This window comes from Agelaius phoeniceus, chromosome Z (assembly GCF_051311805.1).
Source record: "Agelaius phoeniceus isolate bAgePho1 chromosome Z, bAgePho1.hap1, whole genome shotgun sequence".
In the NCBI taxonomy this organism is placed as follows: domain Eukaryota; kingdom Metazoa; phylum Chordata; class Aves; order Passeriformes; family Icteridae; genus Agelaius; species Agelaius phoeniceus.
In genome coordinates this window covers 64,899,648-64,915,448 of record NC_135303.1, presented here as the reverse complement: position 1 = coordinate 64,915,448, position 15,801 = coordinate 64,899,648, and the positions used below count along the sequence as shown (strand labels likewise).

The following is a 15,801-nucleotide window of genomic DNA, read 5'->3' as shown; positions in this document are numbered from 1 at the left end:
AATGAATGTGTGATAGGAGTTCTAAACTAAACTTTTGTCTAATTCACTTCTTTTAGATTCCAGTTATCCAATATCTGCCTGAACTAAATGTTTCTGCCAATAGGGTTTTCTTCCTTTGCTCCAAATCAGGATGGACTCTAATGGCCCGTTTCCATACCAAGGAGGAAATAGCAATTAACTTGCAGTCTTTTGAGTATTCTGACATATGTCAGCAGGCTGCAGCAACAAGAGACATTCAAAACCTTATCACACTCAGGTTGATTTGAAAGTCATATACCTTTCTTAGTACGCTGCCTACTTGTTCCCAGTGGTGAAGCAACAGGGACAATTTTCTGCAGCACTACAGGATATGCAAAATGTTTGAAGAGGAATGTTTAAATCACCACCATCTGGTGGAATTCAAGTGGATTCTTTATACCATCTTTGAGGAGCTCAGTGGTAGCTGCTGAGAACTACACTGAGTACACCGTGAATAGAGATATTATTTTAAGATTCATTTCAGACAACTGTTCAGTGTTTGCTGTGAATCTATCACCAACTTTGATATCCTCCAGCTGTTTCATTATTCTGGAAAAAAATTATCATATTAAGATGTTTGATAATTCAAAGGAACTGGCAAAATAAAGATGGACATCGCTATCTGCATGCCATACTATTCCATATCTTGCTCCTTTGAGTTTACAGAAAGTTAGTCAACTTGCCCTTTTAATTGTGTCATGAATTTATTGCAGTACCAAGGAATGTCAACACAGTCTTTCCTATGAACTTCTCACCTTTTTAACTCCTTCTTTAAATTTTATTGTAGAATGTTGATGTGTGAGACTGCATACAACAGTTTTTCTAAGACCCATGAGAAACAGGAAGTGGATATTAAGAATTTATAAACGTCCACAGTAATTTAAAACTATTATCTTTGAGGACCTTTATTCTGAGCCTCCTGTATAGCTAGTGGAAAAACTGCATTTCAAAAGAGAAATATCACTGATGTGATTAATTGATAAAAATGATCTTTAAGTTAAAATTCTAAATCTATTAAGGTAAAGGTTGAATTATCCCTCTGAGAATAAAAATAAAAATTCCATAGAAATTCATGTGTGACCCAATGAATCAGAGAAAGTTTTATTCTTCATAAAAAGTCTTTAAACCAGTTCTAAATAATACCTTTTCCTAGTTTTAAAAATATGGACTTGGGGTTCCAACTGCAATGTGCAAGATAGATGCATTAGATATTAACATAAATCAGTCTAGACAAACAGTGAGATATATATCTACATATCTAGGTCATCTAGATCTAGATGATATAGATAGATATAGATAAAGATAATACAGATATTGATATGGCAGATGCATATGTGCAGATATTGAAACAGTTCCTTTTTAATTTCATTAGATATTCATAGGATTGTATTTTATAGATCAATATAGATGTATAATTGTGAGCAACGATATTTGCTCACAAATACATTGCTTAATTGATATTGCTGTATTTTTTGCTCTTGATTGCATAGGTAGGATTTCTAAAATGCCTAAGCCACTCTTCAGCTCCAATGAAATTCACTGAGTACTGCTAAAGTTCTGTGCCCTTTTGATATAGATATCTCTGCATTCTTGTTGTTATTTCTGTCTCTTTTCTAGACCTTTTTCTTTGTACATAAATTTTAACCTAGACAGTAATATATTTTATGTTCCCAAGTCAAAAATATTTTCTTGTTTCATTACTAAAGATTAGCATATTATTTGAGGGGTTTATATGCCCATGATGGCCAAAGAGTTTATTCACTTAAAAATGTATTAGACTAATGCTGAGAAAATGCTCAGTATTTATAGTGTTTTGCATACTTATCATACTATTCTAGTTAATAGAGATTTAAATCCAGGCAGTCTGGTTCACTAATTTACCATGATAGTAATAATAATTTATTATTTAATATGCAAAGACAGTGTGCTTAATCTTTGTAAGGTGTGTTAAGAAATCCTAAAGAGTTTTTTAAGCCAAATGTATTTGGAAAGTAGGCAATTAAAGGATTTGGATGCCTTTGTGAGAACTTTCAGTAGTTTTCCTACTGTCTAAAAAGCTGCAGAGGATACATTCAATTTTAAGAATTTCAAAATTATCTCTGACTCTGATGTTGTTATAAGTATAATCCCAATAACTAATGTCTGAGGAAATGTTTGTTTGAGTGAAATACCTACTCTTGAGAGTCCAGATTTATCCTTCACATATTCCCAAGATGTACTGAAGATACTATTTCAGAATTATGTGCTTTTTCCTATCAAATTGGCAAACATAAATTCAGAAAATAATTATTTCCACTTTTTTTTTTTTTCTTTTTACAGGTTCTTCATGGTTTTGCAATATAATGTGAATGGTTTTGTATGGAGGAACTGTGATAAATTACAATGTAGGAAACATTGCTTGTGTGGGATAGATAAGAAATAGGTACACTCATGTAGGCAGGAACAGATAAATTCTCTTTATCTGAATTTATCCTTCACTATGTTCAGGTTTTCCTGGCCTTTGTAGTGGTCTTGCTATAGTGAAATTGATCACTTAGATACACCCAGTCTTTTTGTTACTGTTAAATGATGCTAAATCAGAAAGACCCATTTGAACAAATTCTCAGTCACCCTATGATAAATGGTGGTATCAAGAACATACAGTGACCTCTGAACATAAGAGAAACAACCTCGCACTTTCTTCAGAGATATATGTTGATTAGGGATGTTTCATCCTGTAAGAAAAAACTGGTGTGTGGGCAAACTATAACTTCTGGAGTTCATACATACAGAATAAATTTTGTCCTTTGGTTTGGAATTACTTGCACAGTAATTCCAAACCAAAAGGATGAAAGGAAATATAGAAATGAAATATATAAATGAGTTATGGGACTTAAAAATATTCTGTATTTATTATAAATGTAATTTTGAACAGTTTACTCTAAATAAGATGAATGACAAATCTAAAACCTTTGATTAGAGAGAACCACTACAAAATTTCAGGAGCTTTGTAACATGGGAATTTAGAGTGTTTGGCAGTATGTATCAATAGGATAGCAGAATGACAGCTTCAGCTATCATTCAGCTCAAAATTTTTTGTTTCCAGGAGTGAAATTGAATTTAGATCTAAACAGCATATTATATTCACCTTGTGCAAGAGACTGAAGATGAATAATTTATATAATTATAAATACGGAAATAAAATCGCTCGTGTGCATAACTGAAAATGTGGAGGTAGGATCGTAATATCCTTCACATTATGCACTTCTAAAAAATAACATTAACCTATGTTATTTTGTACAAAATTTCTGTCTTTTGTACACAAGCACACATGCTGAAAACACGCATTGACTTCAGATAAATAAAGAAAATAGGAAAATGAAGTAATTAAAAAACAAAGTCTTTCATCTCAGATTATGACTCTTTCTGTCCAGGACCATATCTAGAGCTGGCTGAATTGAATTTTCAAGAGTGTAGGGAATTTTAGTACACAAACAAGCAAGTAGAATATGAAATATAATATCACAATTTTCAGTTGGAGTTATACAGTATTTGAATTCAAAAGGAAGCAAACAAAAAAAAAAAAGGAGAAAATTTCTTCCAACCATTACAAAGGCTTCCCCTTTGATAATTTTCTCCTTGCAATAAACCACTTTAAGTTGCTTTTATCTGATTTAGCAAGATAGAAATTTAGCATGTGGTGAAAAAAAGAGTAGGAAAATTTGCACAGGCCTGGCAACAGTACCTGGATTCCCTGAGTGCCCCAGCTGTGTTCCCTAAAAATCTAGATAACCCTTTCCAGAGACAGGAATTTTGTAAGTTTTTACCTGGGGGAAAAAATTAAAAAAAGAATCCTGACCCACCCTAGAGGACACTGTGAGGATAGATTCGTTTTTCTCAAACTTGTCTATCTTTTAGAGTATTAGAAAATTAATGAAGTGTTAATGCTTAACTCTTGACCTTGATTTTTCAGATGGTCATTTCAATTCAAAGCCTTTACACAGTGTATGTGAGTAAACACAAGTATGTCTCAAAGCACTATCAGAATCTATATTTTTTTATCTTAAAAATCTATTCCTCTTAAATTTTGAAACCATCTGGTTGACAGATTTTAAAAAAATTTTTAATTATTGTTGATTCTAGAATATGCCAATCTTACTTTGAGATGCAGGATTGGTTGGCTTTTGGTGATGATTTGAAGAGTCAGAAATTCATTCTTGTGCCCATCCAGAAGACTTAGTCAACTGAGAGCTAAGGATAGTGTCCATTGTAGTGGAAGTGAATGACTACATTTAAGAAATTTGTATCATTTACTCACTCTGGATGAACATAGAATGACAATTTCCAGTTTTTCGTGAACATAACCTTTCCAAGTAAAGACAATCACAAAATCAGAACCTCAAAAAACCACCTCTACAAAAAAAATTTAAAAATAATAATTTAAATGCTGTATGGCACCTCTACATAATGACCTGGCCTCTGGATACATTTGCAAATTGAAAATAGATGTGCAATTGTTGCTTCTTTATTTGCATTATCAAGTATGCAGCAATTGAAAAAAAAATGCTCATTGAGATAAACTGTGAAAAGGCAAATGAGCATAGAAAGGTGACTGGAAACACACTGTACAAGCAAGGCATCAAAAATACATGCTGAAAGAACTGTTTACTAATTCTCTAAGAGTTCAGGTAAATGTACAAAGATATGCTTTTCTCACAGAGAGCAGAACATTTCTTTTTGCAGATAATTTTCTTGTCCTGTGTGTGACACAAACACCAAGTGAGTAAAATCTTTACATGGGATCTCAGTTCTCCAAAACAGCTTGCATGAAATTTCTCTAACAGAAATAGACTAGCACAGAAGTAACTACAAAATATGTTTTATCCATACACAGCAAATTGGAATAAAAAAATATCACTGATTTCATATTAAGTTTTTAACTCTGCAAGAATTACATCTCATTAATACTGCTCATGGGCTTAGAGCAAAAGTATGTAATACTTAGAAGAGGAGGAAAAACAACTGCAAGCAAATAGAAGATTTTTAGCAGGAGAACAGAAAATATAGTGACCTTGTCAAGTGGTATAATGCTAAAATCTGCTTAAAAACTTGTCTACAAAGCACTCCAGACAGTATTTAAACCTCTAAAATTCTTAGCAAGATACTCTACAATTCATTCAGTTTGGATTACTGTTGAAATCTTTCTAGGAAAATAAAATTATTTTGCAGTATTTAAAGGCTTGTTTTGTTTTGTTTGATTTGTTTCTTTTGGGTTTTTTGTTTGGTTTGGGGTTTATTTACATATTATTACTCTTGAAGGATTTTGATCACAATATAATGTTTTTTTACTGTAAGTTAAGATAACATGATAATTCTAGAATTTTCAGTGCTCCACAGGAAAATATTAAAACACATGGTAAAGTATTCCCTAAGGATAGTTTTGAAATTCTATTTTATTAACTGAAAAAACAACTTTATATTATGGAAATACAAAACTCAGTTATTGAATTAAATAGAATCAGCACATGGAGTTTCTAAACGGCTAAATTCTCCATATTTGGCAAAGAATCACATGCAGGAGGTACTTGAAAACAAACTTTGGTAGAAGCCAGAGGAGATAGATATGAATTGTCACTTGGGTTAGGCAGAATGTAGAGCCTCACAGGAAATCAGGCAGGCCACAGATCGTGTAAAAAATGCTGCCAGTGATAGGGTTACAGTGATTAAGAAAAGAGGCAAAAGTAGAAAATTTCCATTTTGCCTCTAAATAAAGACTCATGCTAATTTAACCTGCAACCAGCTACTTTACTAAGGCATATAAGACATAAATATTTTTCTGAAGTTCTTCCATGAAGAATGTGAAGACAATGGTATGAATTAAGAACAGGCATCTCAAAATTTTTGATGAGAAAATGAATGCCCAAATTGCTGTCTGGAAATGCATTTTATTAGGATGGGCATTATCTCATATGCACTACCCCTTTCACTCCATGACTTATTTGGTTATCTGCATACCAAACCTAATAGGTTTCCTTGTGGACATGGGCTTAGCTGTTTCTACTATGACTGACTTGATTTATTTTTATTAATCTTCAGAATAATCTCTTCTGGACATTATGTATGGTTTCCCAAATTTCTGAAAATAAAATTTGGGAAATTAAAATTTTAAATTTCCATTTATTTTTAATTGTTAGATGATACTATTGTGTGTTTATGTGAGTTCATTTCTATTCACAAATAGTATTTCATATATTTAATTGCATAAATATTGAAATTTTTTTAGTAGCAGGACAAAGAGTTGAAAATTAATCTCCTGAACTGTAGGAAGTTCCATTGAAAATAAATTGCATTTAAAAAGATATTTACCATCTGCCTATTTTCTTGTATCTTTCCCCTTTGTATTGTGTTCTCAAAGTGAGGAGAAAATTGAATAAACTAGAAATATGTGAAAAAGAAGCATCCTAATGGAAATAACCTAGAGGTTGTGTTACTGAGGTTATGTTACACTTCTGCCTATGCTTTCATGTAGTAAAATGTCATGAGATTTTGTATGTTGATTTCAGTGGTACCTGCAAGTGTTTTGCTGAAAATAACTTTTTCTCTTTTTCTTTTCTTTTCTTTTCTTTTCTTTTCTTTTCTTTTCTTTTCTTTTCTTTTCTTTTCTTTTCTTTTCTTTTCTTTTCTTTTCTTTTCTTTTCTTTTCTTTTCTTTTCTTTTCTTTTCTTTTCTTTTTTCTTTTCTTTTCTTCTCTTTTCTCTTTTCTTTTCTTTTCTTTTCTTTTCTTTTCTTTTCTTTTCTTTTCTTTTCTTTTCTTTTCTTTTCTTTTCTTTTCTTTTCTTTTCTTTTCTTTTCTTTTCTTTTCTTTTCCTTTCTTTTTCTTTTTTCTTTTTTCTTTTCTTTCTTTTCTTTTTTCTTCTTCTCTTCTCTTCTCTTCTCTTCTCTTCTCTTCTCTTCTCTTCTCTTCTCTTCTCTTCTCTTCTCTTCTCTTCTCTTCTCTTCTCTTTCTCTTTCTCTTTCTCTTTTCTTCTTTTCTCATTAAGAAAGAATTTAGTAAGGGTGGAAGACTCCTTTCTCAGGACCCAAGCTTTCACATTAGATTGGAAAACTGTGCTTTGTAAACATGTATCTACAAATACATTCTTATTTGTTGTTTATAAAAAACTTCCTCTTTTGGAATTGAAAAAGCATGTGGAAAGTTAGCAAGCCCTGACAAATAAGCAAAACTCAACTTAGAAAACCAATACTGAGTGAATAGTTTCTTCATAATGGAAAGAGTATCCTGATAAAATACCCACAGTGAATTTTTGTCCATATTGTTTCATCCTTAATATGTTAAGCAATAAATCTCATTGAGTTTCACAAAAATTGTAGATCTAATGACTAATTTTCAGGAAATCAAATTTAATCAGATTTCTACTATACGAAAGTAGGCCATTGAAGCCTTACTTGGAAAATTACTGACAAGAAGTAACAATATGATCTGCTACATGGAACAGCACAACTGGCCTCTTATAGGGCATAGCTTATACTAGATCAGAGCACCTGCTGATAAAATAGCTGGGAAGTACAAAATAGTTAGCATTAAAGAAATAGTTTGTGTGTTACTTTTAATCTAGAGGTATTTCTGTCATATTTTTCAAGTGCAGAAATGTGATGAAAGTGTTATAAGCAATCATTTAAATGTTTTCTGTAAAAGTGCATATTCAAGGCTTAGTCAATATCAATCAACTCTATAGCAAAGATAAATGACATTTATTAATAAATTCCACCTTTATTTGTCCAGCTGGCCAGCTAATCTTTTCCCAGCTTCATCACCCCATTTTTTCTTCTAAAGGAAGATGTGTAAAATATTGTGCGAAAGTGACACAGAAACAAAGCCGTTTCCAGTATCTTCATAAAATTAAGAGCATCTGATCAGCTACCTCATTTTTATAATGTGCATATTTGGATAAATACCACAAGCTAAAAGCAGTGGTCTTCCCATTTCCCTCTCTCCCTGCATTTGATCAATTGAAAAATAGATCTGTCCAAAATGATGGAGGTAAACATACATATATACTACTGTGTTACAAATCATAAATAAATATGATAAACAATAAAACTTCCCTGAGGTAGCTTCTCTAAATAGGGCATAGCAACATACATTAATATAAATATGTAATCATACACATTTTTAGCACAAAACCAACCCCCCTAAGAAAATCTAAAACCTCAGTCACCTTACTGGACAAAGTGAACAACCACAAGTAAAGTTAATTTTAATAGACAGAATCATGATTGTAATAGAAAAAACTATGTGATGGTGTATTCTGGATAGAATTGAAATGCACTGTAGGGATGCAGCCTATACTTTTTCAACATCAGGAAAAATGTTAATTTTAGAAAGTTTACTGTTTATCCAGTTTCTTTTTTAAAGCTCATAGATTTTATGCTTCACATTCAAAAATTACTTCTTCAGTTGAGGAGTTTGGGGGAAGGAAAACTATAATGGTTACAGGTTATAATGAAGTGATATTCTGGAGTTCAAACTGACATATTGTTTAACATTTTATTTTCTGTTGGAACTGATGCACTGATATTCATTTATTTATCCTCTTTTACACCAAATTTTCATGCCTTAATTATCCTTAGACCTTAATTAACTACTCCACCTAAACTCTCGCAAGAAGGGAAGTAGAGAATTATTAACAAAAAGGAAGGTGGTGTTCTGTTAACGTTTGATCAGTGTGAACTTTTTAAGGTGTATTATAGTGATGAAATTTAGACAGAATTCAATGTTTTTTATGTTATCTTTTAGGTTCAAAGAGTATTGTAGAACCATTTTTAACCATAATACAGATTTCTGACAGCTCCCTGCATCAATTAATAAAGCAGCTAACTTTGAGTTCTTACTAAACTGATTGATTTTGTTTTGTACAAAGGACTTTAAGAAGTAAATTTATCTTTAAATGGAAAAAAAAAGATGTTAAAAAATTATTTAAAAGAAGAGAAGCAAACAGATGGGCCTGTTTATTATAGACCATAATACATTGTTTTTACATTACTGGAATAAAAGCCAGTACCTGATTTTTTTCAGTCCCACAGCACCATCCTAGTAGCTACTAGAAAATAGTAAAGTATCCTTTGTCAGAATTCCTTTAGTAATCTACCTTGGCAACACTGGGCTTCTTGGAAGATTTAGGATTGCAATTGGCCAATTATTAGCAGTCTTAAAAGACTGTTTTGTTAGTAACTTTTGAGTGTTCAGATGAACACTACCCCCCAAAATGTGTGGGCTGGAAGCGTGTCCCATTTTTTCCCCCCATGCTTTAATTTTTTTTTAGTAAGAAATACTCTCAGAAACTATGTCTTGTTTATATCGTTAGGTCAAATAGAGCTACTGCATTCCTAACCTAGTTTTATACTTTACCTAACCTCCTAGTATTTCTTATTTTTTTCTAATTATTTTCCTTGCTTCTGGTTTTTTTCCCAAATAAATGATCTATTCTGATCACACAGTAAAACCCCTAGAACTTTTGGTTTGGTTTGGTTTGGTTTTTTTTCCCTTTTTGGCAATAACAGCATTGTCTGTCCATGGTTATGGTCTATTCTCAAATTCAGAGCAGCATTGTCTTTGGACAGCACCTCTTCACATGTAAATTATGAATTGCATGCATTATGTTTTCTGGCTATCAATCACAGTCCAATAAGAATTCTGGCATTAAAGACAGGCAAATATTGTTTTGGAGAGAATGTGTACAATATTGACAATTCTTATTTAAGATATAAATTAGCAATTTGGCTTCAGGGAAGTGAATCAAACTGTTTTATGGATTTGTTTAAGATTTTTTTTAGACAGACTAAACTTTTTAGACCTTAAAACACTGTTGTATTCTAATTAGTGGTTCCCTGGCAACAGTCAATATCCAAAATCCATTAAAACTGTTGAAACAATACATCTGCAATATATTGTAGTAGTGTGCTCCTCTTCCAGTGCAGGTAGTGTATTGTAGGCACTTACTGTCTCAGTTTTGCTGTTTCCCTCATCGTATGATATTAAGCTGATTTTCTAAGATTCTCTCTCCTGAATATGATAAAATCCCCAAGCATGGAGATATAGAATTGGATTTTTCAAATGCAAATGATTGTAGTTATCATCTCCTCTACATTTTCAACCCCTCCATTGCATAAGCCATAATTCTTTGGAGTACAGCCCTGGCATGTTTTAGAAGAAGATTGATGAGTCTGCACTGGTTACAAAAATGACATACTTCTATCCAAAGTGATACAGCATCAGACAAACACATTGGTAAAAAGTGAAAGAGAGGAAGCTCGCTTTCATTTAGCCTGCTTTCCTACACTTATTAGTTAAAGGTCTTGTATTTTCCAAAAGCACTTACGACTTTTTTGGTGCTGTTTGAGAGCATATTGGTCTGTACCACAGATTGCAGCATAGGACTTACAGAGAGATATCACAGAAAACATAAAATGTGTTACCTCAGGTACAAGGAACAATCTTGCCATGACAGCAAAAGTTATATGTAGGCTAAAGAACCATTTCAGGTGACAGAATGTTGTATTAAATTATGCAAGATGGCATAGGCAAATAGTATCAGTCACCTGATTGGTGGAAGCACATCTAGAACAGAATGCAGCACAGCCCTCATAGCATGGCCAAAAATCAGTGTGAGGAGGTGGCTCACTGCAACTCAGCTGGGTAACACAGCAGTCGTACTGCTGGCAGAAATTAGCCGTGTTTGTGCTTGAAACAAGGTCAGACCAGCAAAAGCTTAAAGATGGCAATCAGTGACCCTGGTATTTGTATATATTTAGCTTTCACAGCACACAAAATTGTTCTGAAAATGATATTGTCCTCTAAGTGCTTTGGGTCCGTCTGAAAACTCTAACCAACAACATCAGTTCAGATACAGTCAACACAAGCAGTTAGAGAAATTAAAAAAAATAAAAAGAAGAAAGAAAGAAAAGTATGAGGAGAATCACATTAAATCTATCCTCAAATCAACAGAAGATTAACTCTTGCTATTATATTCATGTTTTATTGACTTGGTCTTATTAAGTGGAGACATTGAGCTCTCTTATACAAGACATTTCTCTTCAGTGAAGGCTGCCATTTGAAACTTTATTTCATGAAAACTCCTAATTCCACCCTTGAGTTCATTTTTGCTCATGACTATATGTAAATATGTAAAACCAAGTGGATTTCTTAACACTAAGTTTACAAAAAAAATCTAAAAATTTTTAGGGAGGTCTAAAAATTATTTTTAAAGATATAGCAAAAAATGAAACTTATCTTTCCCAGAAAATAAATTCTGCATTACGTTATTATGAAAACAAAACCAAACTTAAGAACCATGGGTTTTTTTTCAATTTTACCATCTCCTAGAATTAAAACACCTCCATTACCATAATTAAAATGTATAAGCAACAAATATTTTAATAACTGCATTCATATTCTTTGACTAAAAAGTAAAAGTCTACATTTTATGCCTAAATCACCTTGGAAGCTGTTATATAATTTCACTCAAAGATAAGCTTCTGCTTGCACACATTATTATGCTAAAAGGACTTTAAAATTTTGGGCTATATTTTCAGTGCTTTATTTTTGCTCTTACTATTTCTATCCTTCTTCTGACTGTAAGGGCTTATCTGTAAGAATCTCGGCTTAGAAGTAAAGTACAATCTTAGTAATAAATCAGGGAAAGTAAAATAGAAGGAGACCTGTGAAATTACAACTTCTATTTTTTTCGATGTGACACATTGGAAAGGAACCTACTGAACGTATCTGGTGAACTGGTATTTAAGGTTTTCATTCTTCTCAATGATCATCAACATTTAAATGGACCATTTCTTTTTATATGTTTGAGGTCTTAAGACATATGTTGTCATGTTGATGAATATAGGATCATCCAGTATGTGTACATGTCAAAACAACTCTGCAGAAACATAAAAACTTGTACTGAACGGGAGGTGTGCCCAGAGGAGCACTTTACTTTGTATCTCTGAATTGAATTTGCTCCTGGGATTCATGTATTTTACATTAATAGGTAGTTTCAGGAATGATACATTAAGTAAGTCTATTCATTTTTTAGCATGTATTCCTTTCTCTTTCAGTTGAAATAAAAGAATTTTTAGGTTGGAATATTCAGCTTATCCATATGTCAGAGAAAACTGGGCAGGGATACTGTGAGAACATAGAAAGCACTTCAAATTAAATTAAATAACACATATTTCTTCCTCCTTGAAATCCTTAAATGTTGTCTCATAAAAACAGAAGAGGTCTGACTTTTAGCCCTTACTTTTTTAAACATTTTGCACTATATGCCTGTATATCGTCATATGTTCTACACACCCAGAGGCAAAATTTTTGAAGCTAGTGGATGAGTTTTAGTTTTATTTCATAATTGCTAAAAAATGTGGGCACAAAAACTGAGAATTACTTGTACTTTCCAAAGTTTTAAATCAAAAAGTGAAAGGGATCCATGAGATATCCCTCTGCTTTCTCTGCCAATCCAGCTTTCATCCTTTCCCTTCAAGGCATCACAGGGTCTATTCACTTCAAGAACTAGCTCAAAACCCTTGCAAGGGTATGAGGTGACACTGCTGCTGTGCCTAAGGGTAACTAGTATAAACTGTGTGTCTTTGGATCTACAGACCAGGAAACTTAGGTGTGTTTTATATTAGCTAGTGGAAATGTCACCTCTCTTTGAAGAACAATTGCATCAAATTAGCAACCTAAAATTAGAAAACTTCCTTCCAGTTTTGCTAGAGTAGATAAACTTTTTTTTCCCCTTCATAGTGCAGCCTATAATCTATCGGCATTTACAATTTTAGCAGATTAGTGCAGCATTAAAAAAATCTATTTTAAATTCCAGAGAGGGGAACACATAGCTATGGAAGTTGGCAGCTTGCTCTACTTATATTAGCTCACAGTTGCACTGCAGTAGAAACAATGGATGACTTTTGCAGCCCACTTTTTGCTGTTCACTTTGTGCTGGTTCCACAACCTTTCTTTCAAACAGTCAGCCCTGCACAGTAACATGGGGAATGTTATGCCTGGACAAGTTATGCATGAATACCTTGTCAAGTAGTGGATGTTTCCACACTGTGCTGATGAACCAGGGACAAATTTTTGATTTGTGGCTAAACCATGCCTGGCAGAACAGCATTTGCCTCTGCTCCTGTCACATGACAGAGATGACAACATAGTTCATGAGATGGGATTGTGACTGAGAAGAACAGCAGTACATGATCTTCAAAATCCTCTAAGAGAAGCTGTGTAGCATACCTTTTTAAAAAGTTCCATGCTGTAAGATATTCTTCACCTGCCATCCTAGGTGATCTGTGGCTCACAAAAACAATTTATTCAGCTGGGTTCCTCTGCCTAAATGTTTCATCCACCACCACTCCTGTGGCTGCCTCCTTCCACTTCCTTACCCCAAGTCCTAAAGGGGTTAAGGAATAATGAGAAGTAGGTGAATTGCTTCTGGTCACTGCTTATGCTAGGGTCATTTCAGCTCATCTCTTGTCATACTGGACTTACTGATCATGCATTATAGAGCAGAGGGGCACAACTAAATCCTTTTCCAGTTCCCAGGAAATTTAAATTTGGCTGTCAGATACCACAATTACAGAAATTCATCTATTTCCTTGATTCTCTTCAGTGTGTCTAAAAAAATTGCAGCATTTCTCTGTGCAACTAGCTGCCAAACTGCACTCTTTTGTTATAAGGAGCAAATAATCAGGAAACATCAGTGCACATGTACATGCTTTAGGGATCCTTTAGTACACATGGAGAATAATCTTCCTGCTTGGACAGAACAGGTATTGATGAAGAAGAGAAAGGCTGGAGTCTATGTGCTTCCTGCTAATAGAAAAGAACCACGGGAGTCCCTGATGAAAAGAGCTGAGCAATGCTGATATGCTGTACCACAAATAGCATTTCTGCTGGGAGTTAAAAAAGATGAAGCAAACATTAATTAATTAAAACAAATACCAGATGATAAATGTAGGTTCTACTGGTTGAGACTAAGACCACAATGATCTCGTATGTAAGGACAGGATTCAGCCATCTCCTTTTGATAGCTGTGCTGGTTTTGGCTGGGGTAGAGTAAATTTTCTTCACAGTGACTGGTATTGGGCTCAGTTTTGATTTTCACTGAACAGAGGGTTGATAGTAAAGGGCTGGTGTTGTTATTGCTGAGCAGGGCTTGCACAGAGCCAAGGCCTTCTCTACTTTTCATACTCCACACTGGTGAGGAGACTGGGGGAGCCTGGGAGTTTGGAAGGAGACAGCCAGGACAGGTGACCCAAACTGACCCGAGGGATATTACAGACCATGTGGCATCACGCTCAGTAGATAAAGTGGGGAGAAGAAGGAGCAAGGGGCACATATGCAGTGATGGCATTTGTCTTGTCAAGTTACTGTCATGCAGGATAGGGCGCTGCTCTTCTGCAGCTGGCTGAACACCCACCTGCCCATGGGAAGCACTGAATTAATTCATTGTTTTGCTTGTTTGTGTGCATGGTTTTTGCTTTTCCCAGTAAACTGTTTTTACTTCAGCCCACAGGTTTTCTAGCTTTTATTACTCCTCTGATTCTCTCTCTGATCCCACTGGTGGGGAAGTCAGTGATCAGTTGCATGGGGCTTGTGTCTGACTGGGTTTTAACCATGATGGTAGTGCACGATCAAAACATTCTAGTTTCCCAGCTTTGAAAGTTTACTATACCATGAAATATTAATGATATAGATAGAAAAATAATTAAAATTTCTTCTTTTATGCCTGTTAATGACATAAAAAATAAAACTAAAAGATGTCTTGACAATACTTTGAAAATTGTCAAAATCACAACTGATACGTGTCAGATGAATGGACGAATACTCTATTTTCTGATTTTCACCGTATTTTTTCTCATTTCTCCTCACTACATTTTATAAAATATATTATAAAATATCTACTCTAAAATTCTGTTCTAATACAGTAAAAAATATTTTATCTATTTTAATATAAGAATTATATGTCTTACTATGTTGACATAAGAATGGTTTGCATTTTCTTGAGCCTAAGCTTGCAAACATTCACTTGCATTTTTAACTACTGCTGTTAAAAGACAACTATGAATCACTGCATCATCATGCTTTTAGGTTGTGAATGATGCAAGAAAATTGAAAATTTAAGGTATGTCGTGTCCCATGTACTTTGCATCAATCTCCACAACCTCACTTTTAAATATTTATATTGTAGAGTAAGGAATACAAATTATATGCATCCCAAACATAAAGAGCAGAAGAGTACCTCAGTAATTTTTATATTTAATATTTCTCTAGTTGGTCAATTTGCTATAACAATGATCCTGGACAGCATGGAAATACAGCTCTGCAGGGAAAGAAAGAAGCCAGATGAGGTCAGGAAAGCTATTTTCTGGTGAGTCTCATCTTTATTTCATCTTTTATCCATCCCCTTTAGTAAAGCTGATGCATCATGTTCCAGTCCTTTTCTAAAATGGCATTAAAAAGCTTTTATACAAGTTTGAAACTGTAAGCATTTATTTTATATAACTGATATGTTACTAAAAAAAAGTTCTGTTCAGTTTTGCTCATTACTCTTTTTATGCCATGGAAACAACACAAATGCATATGGATTTCATACCACAGTAATTGTGCTCAGAACTTGTGCACTTTAAAGTCTGTGACATGAAATCAAACTTTTGTGCTCCGACTTCCTGATTAAATGTGATTCTATTTGCAGCATTAGCCATATCACAATATCTAAATCATTAATAATGATTGTATAATTAATGGCAATA

The 15,801-nt window shown here is 33.6% G+C and overlaps 1 protein-coding gene and 1 long non-coding RNA gene across 47 annotated transcripts in view; one reads left to right on the top strand and one right to left on the bottom strand.

The window, feature by feature from the left end:
• Positions 1-15,801, bottom strand: part of PTPRD (protein tyrosine phosphatase receptor type D) — a 1,163,353-nt gene that overhangs the window by 402,685 nt on the left and 744,867 nt on the right. The gene's annotated exons all lie outside the window — the stretch shown is intronic.
• The window catches only part of LOC143692236 (uncharacterized), a 64,009-nt gene that overhangs the window by 40,768 nt on the left and 7,440 nt on the right, over positions 1-15,801 (top strand). Inside the window, exon 2 of the long non-coding RNA XR_013180132.1 lies at positions 15,323-15,419. This is a non-coding gene — a long non-coding RNA (uncharacterized LOC143692236). The remainder of the gene's footprint in view (positions 1-15,322; positions 15,420-15,801) is intronic.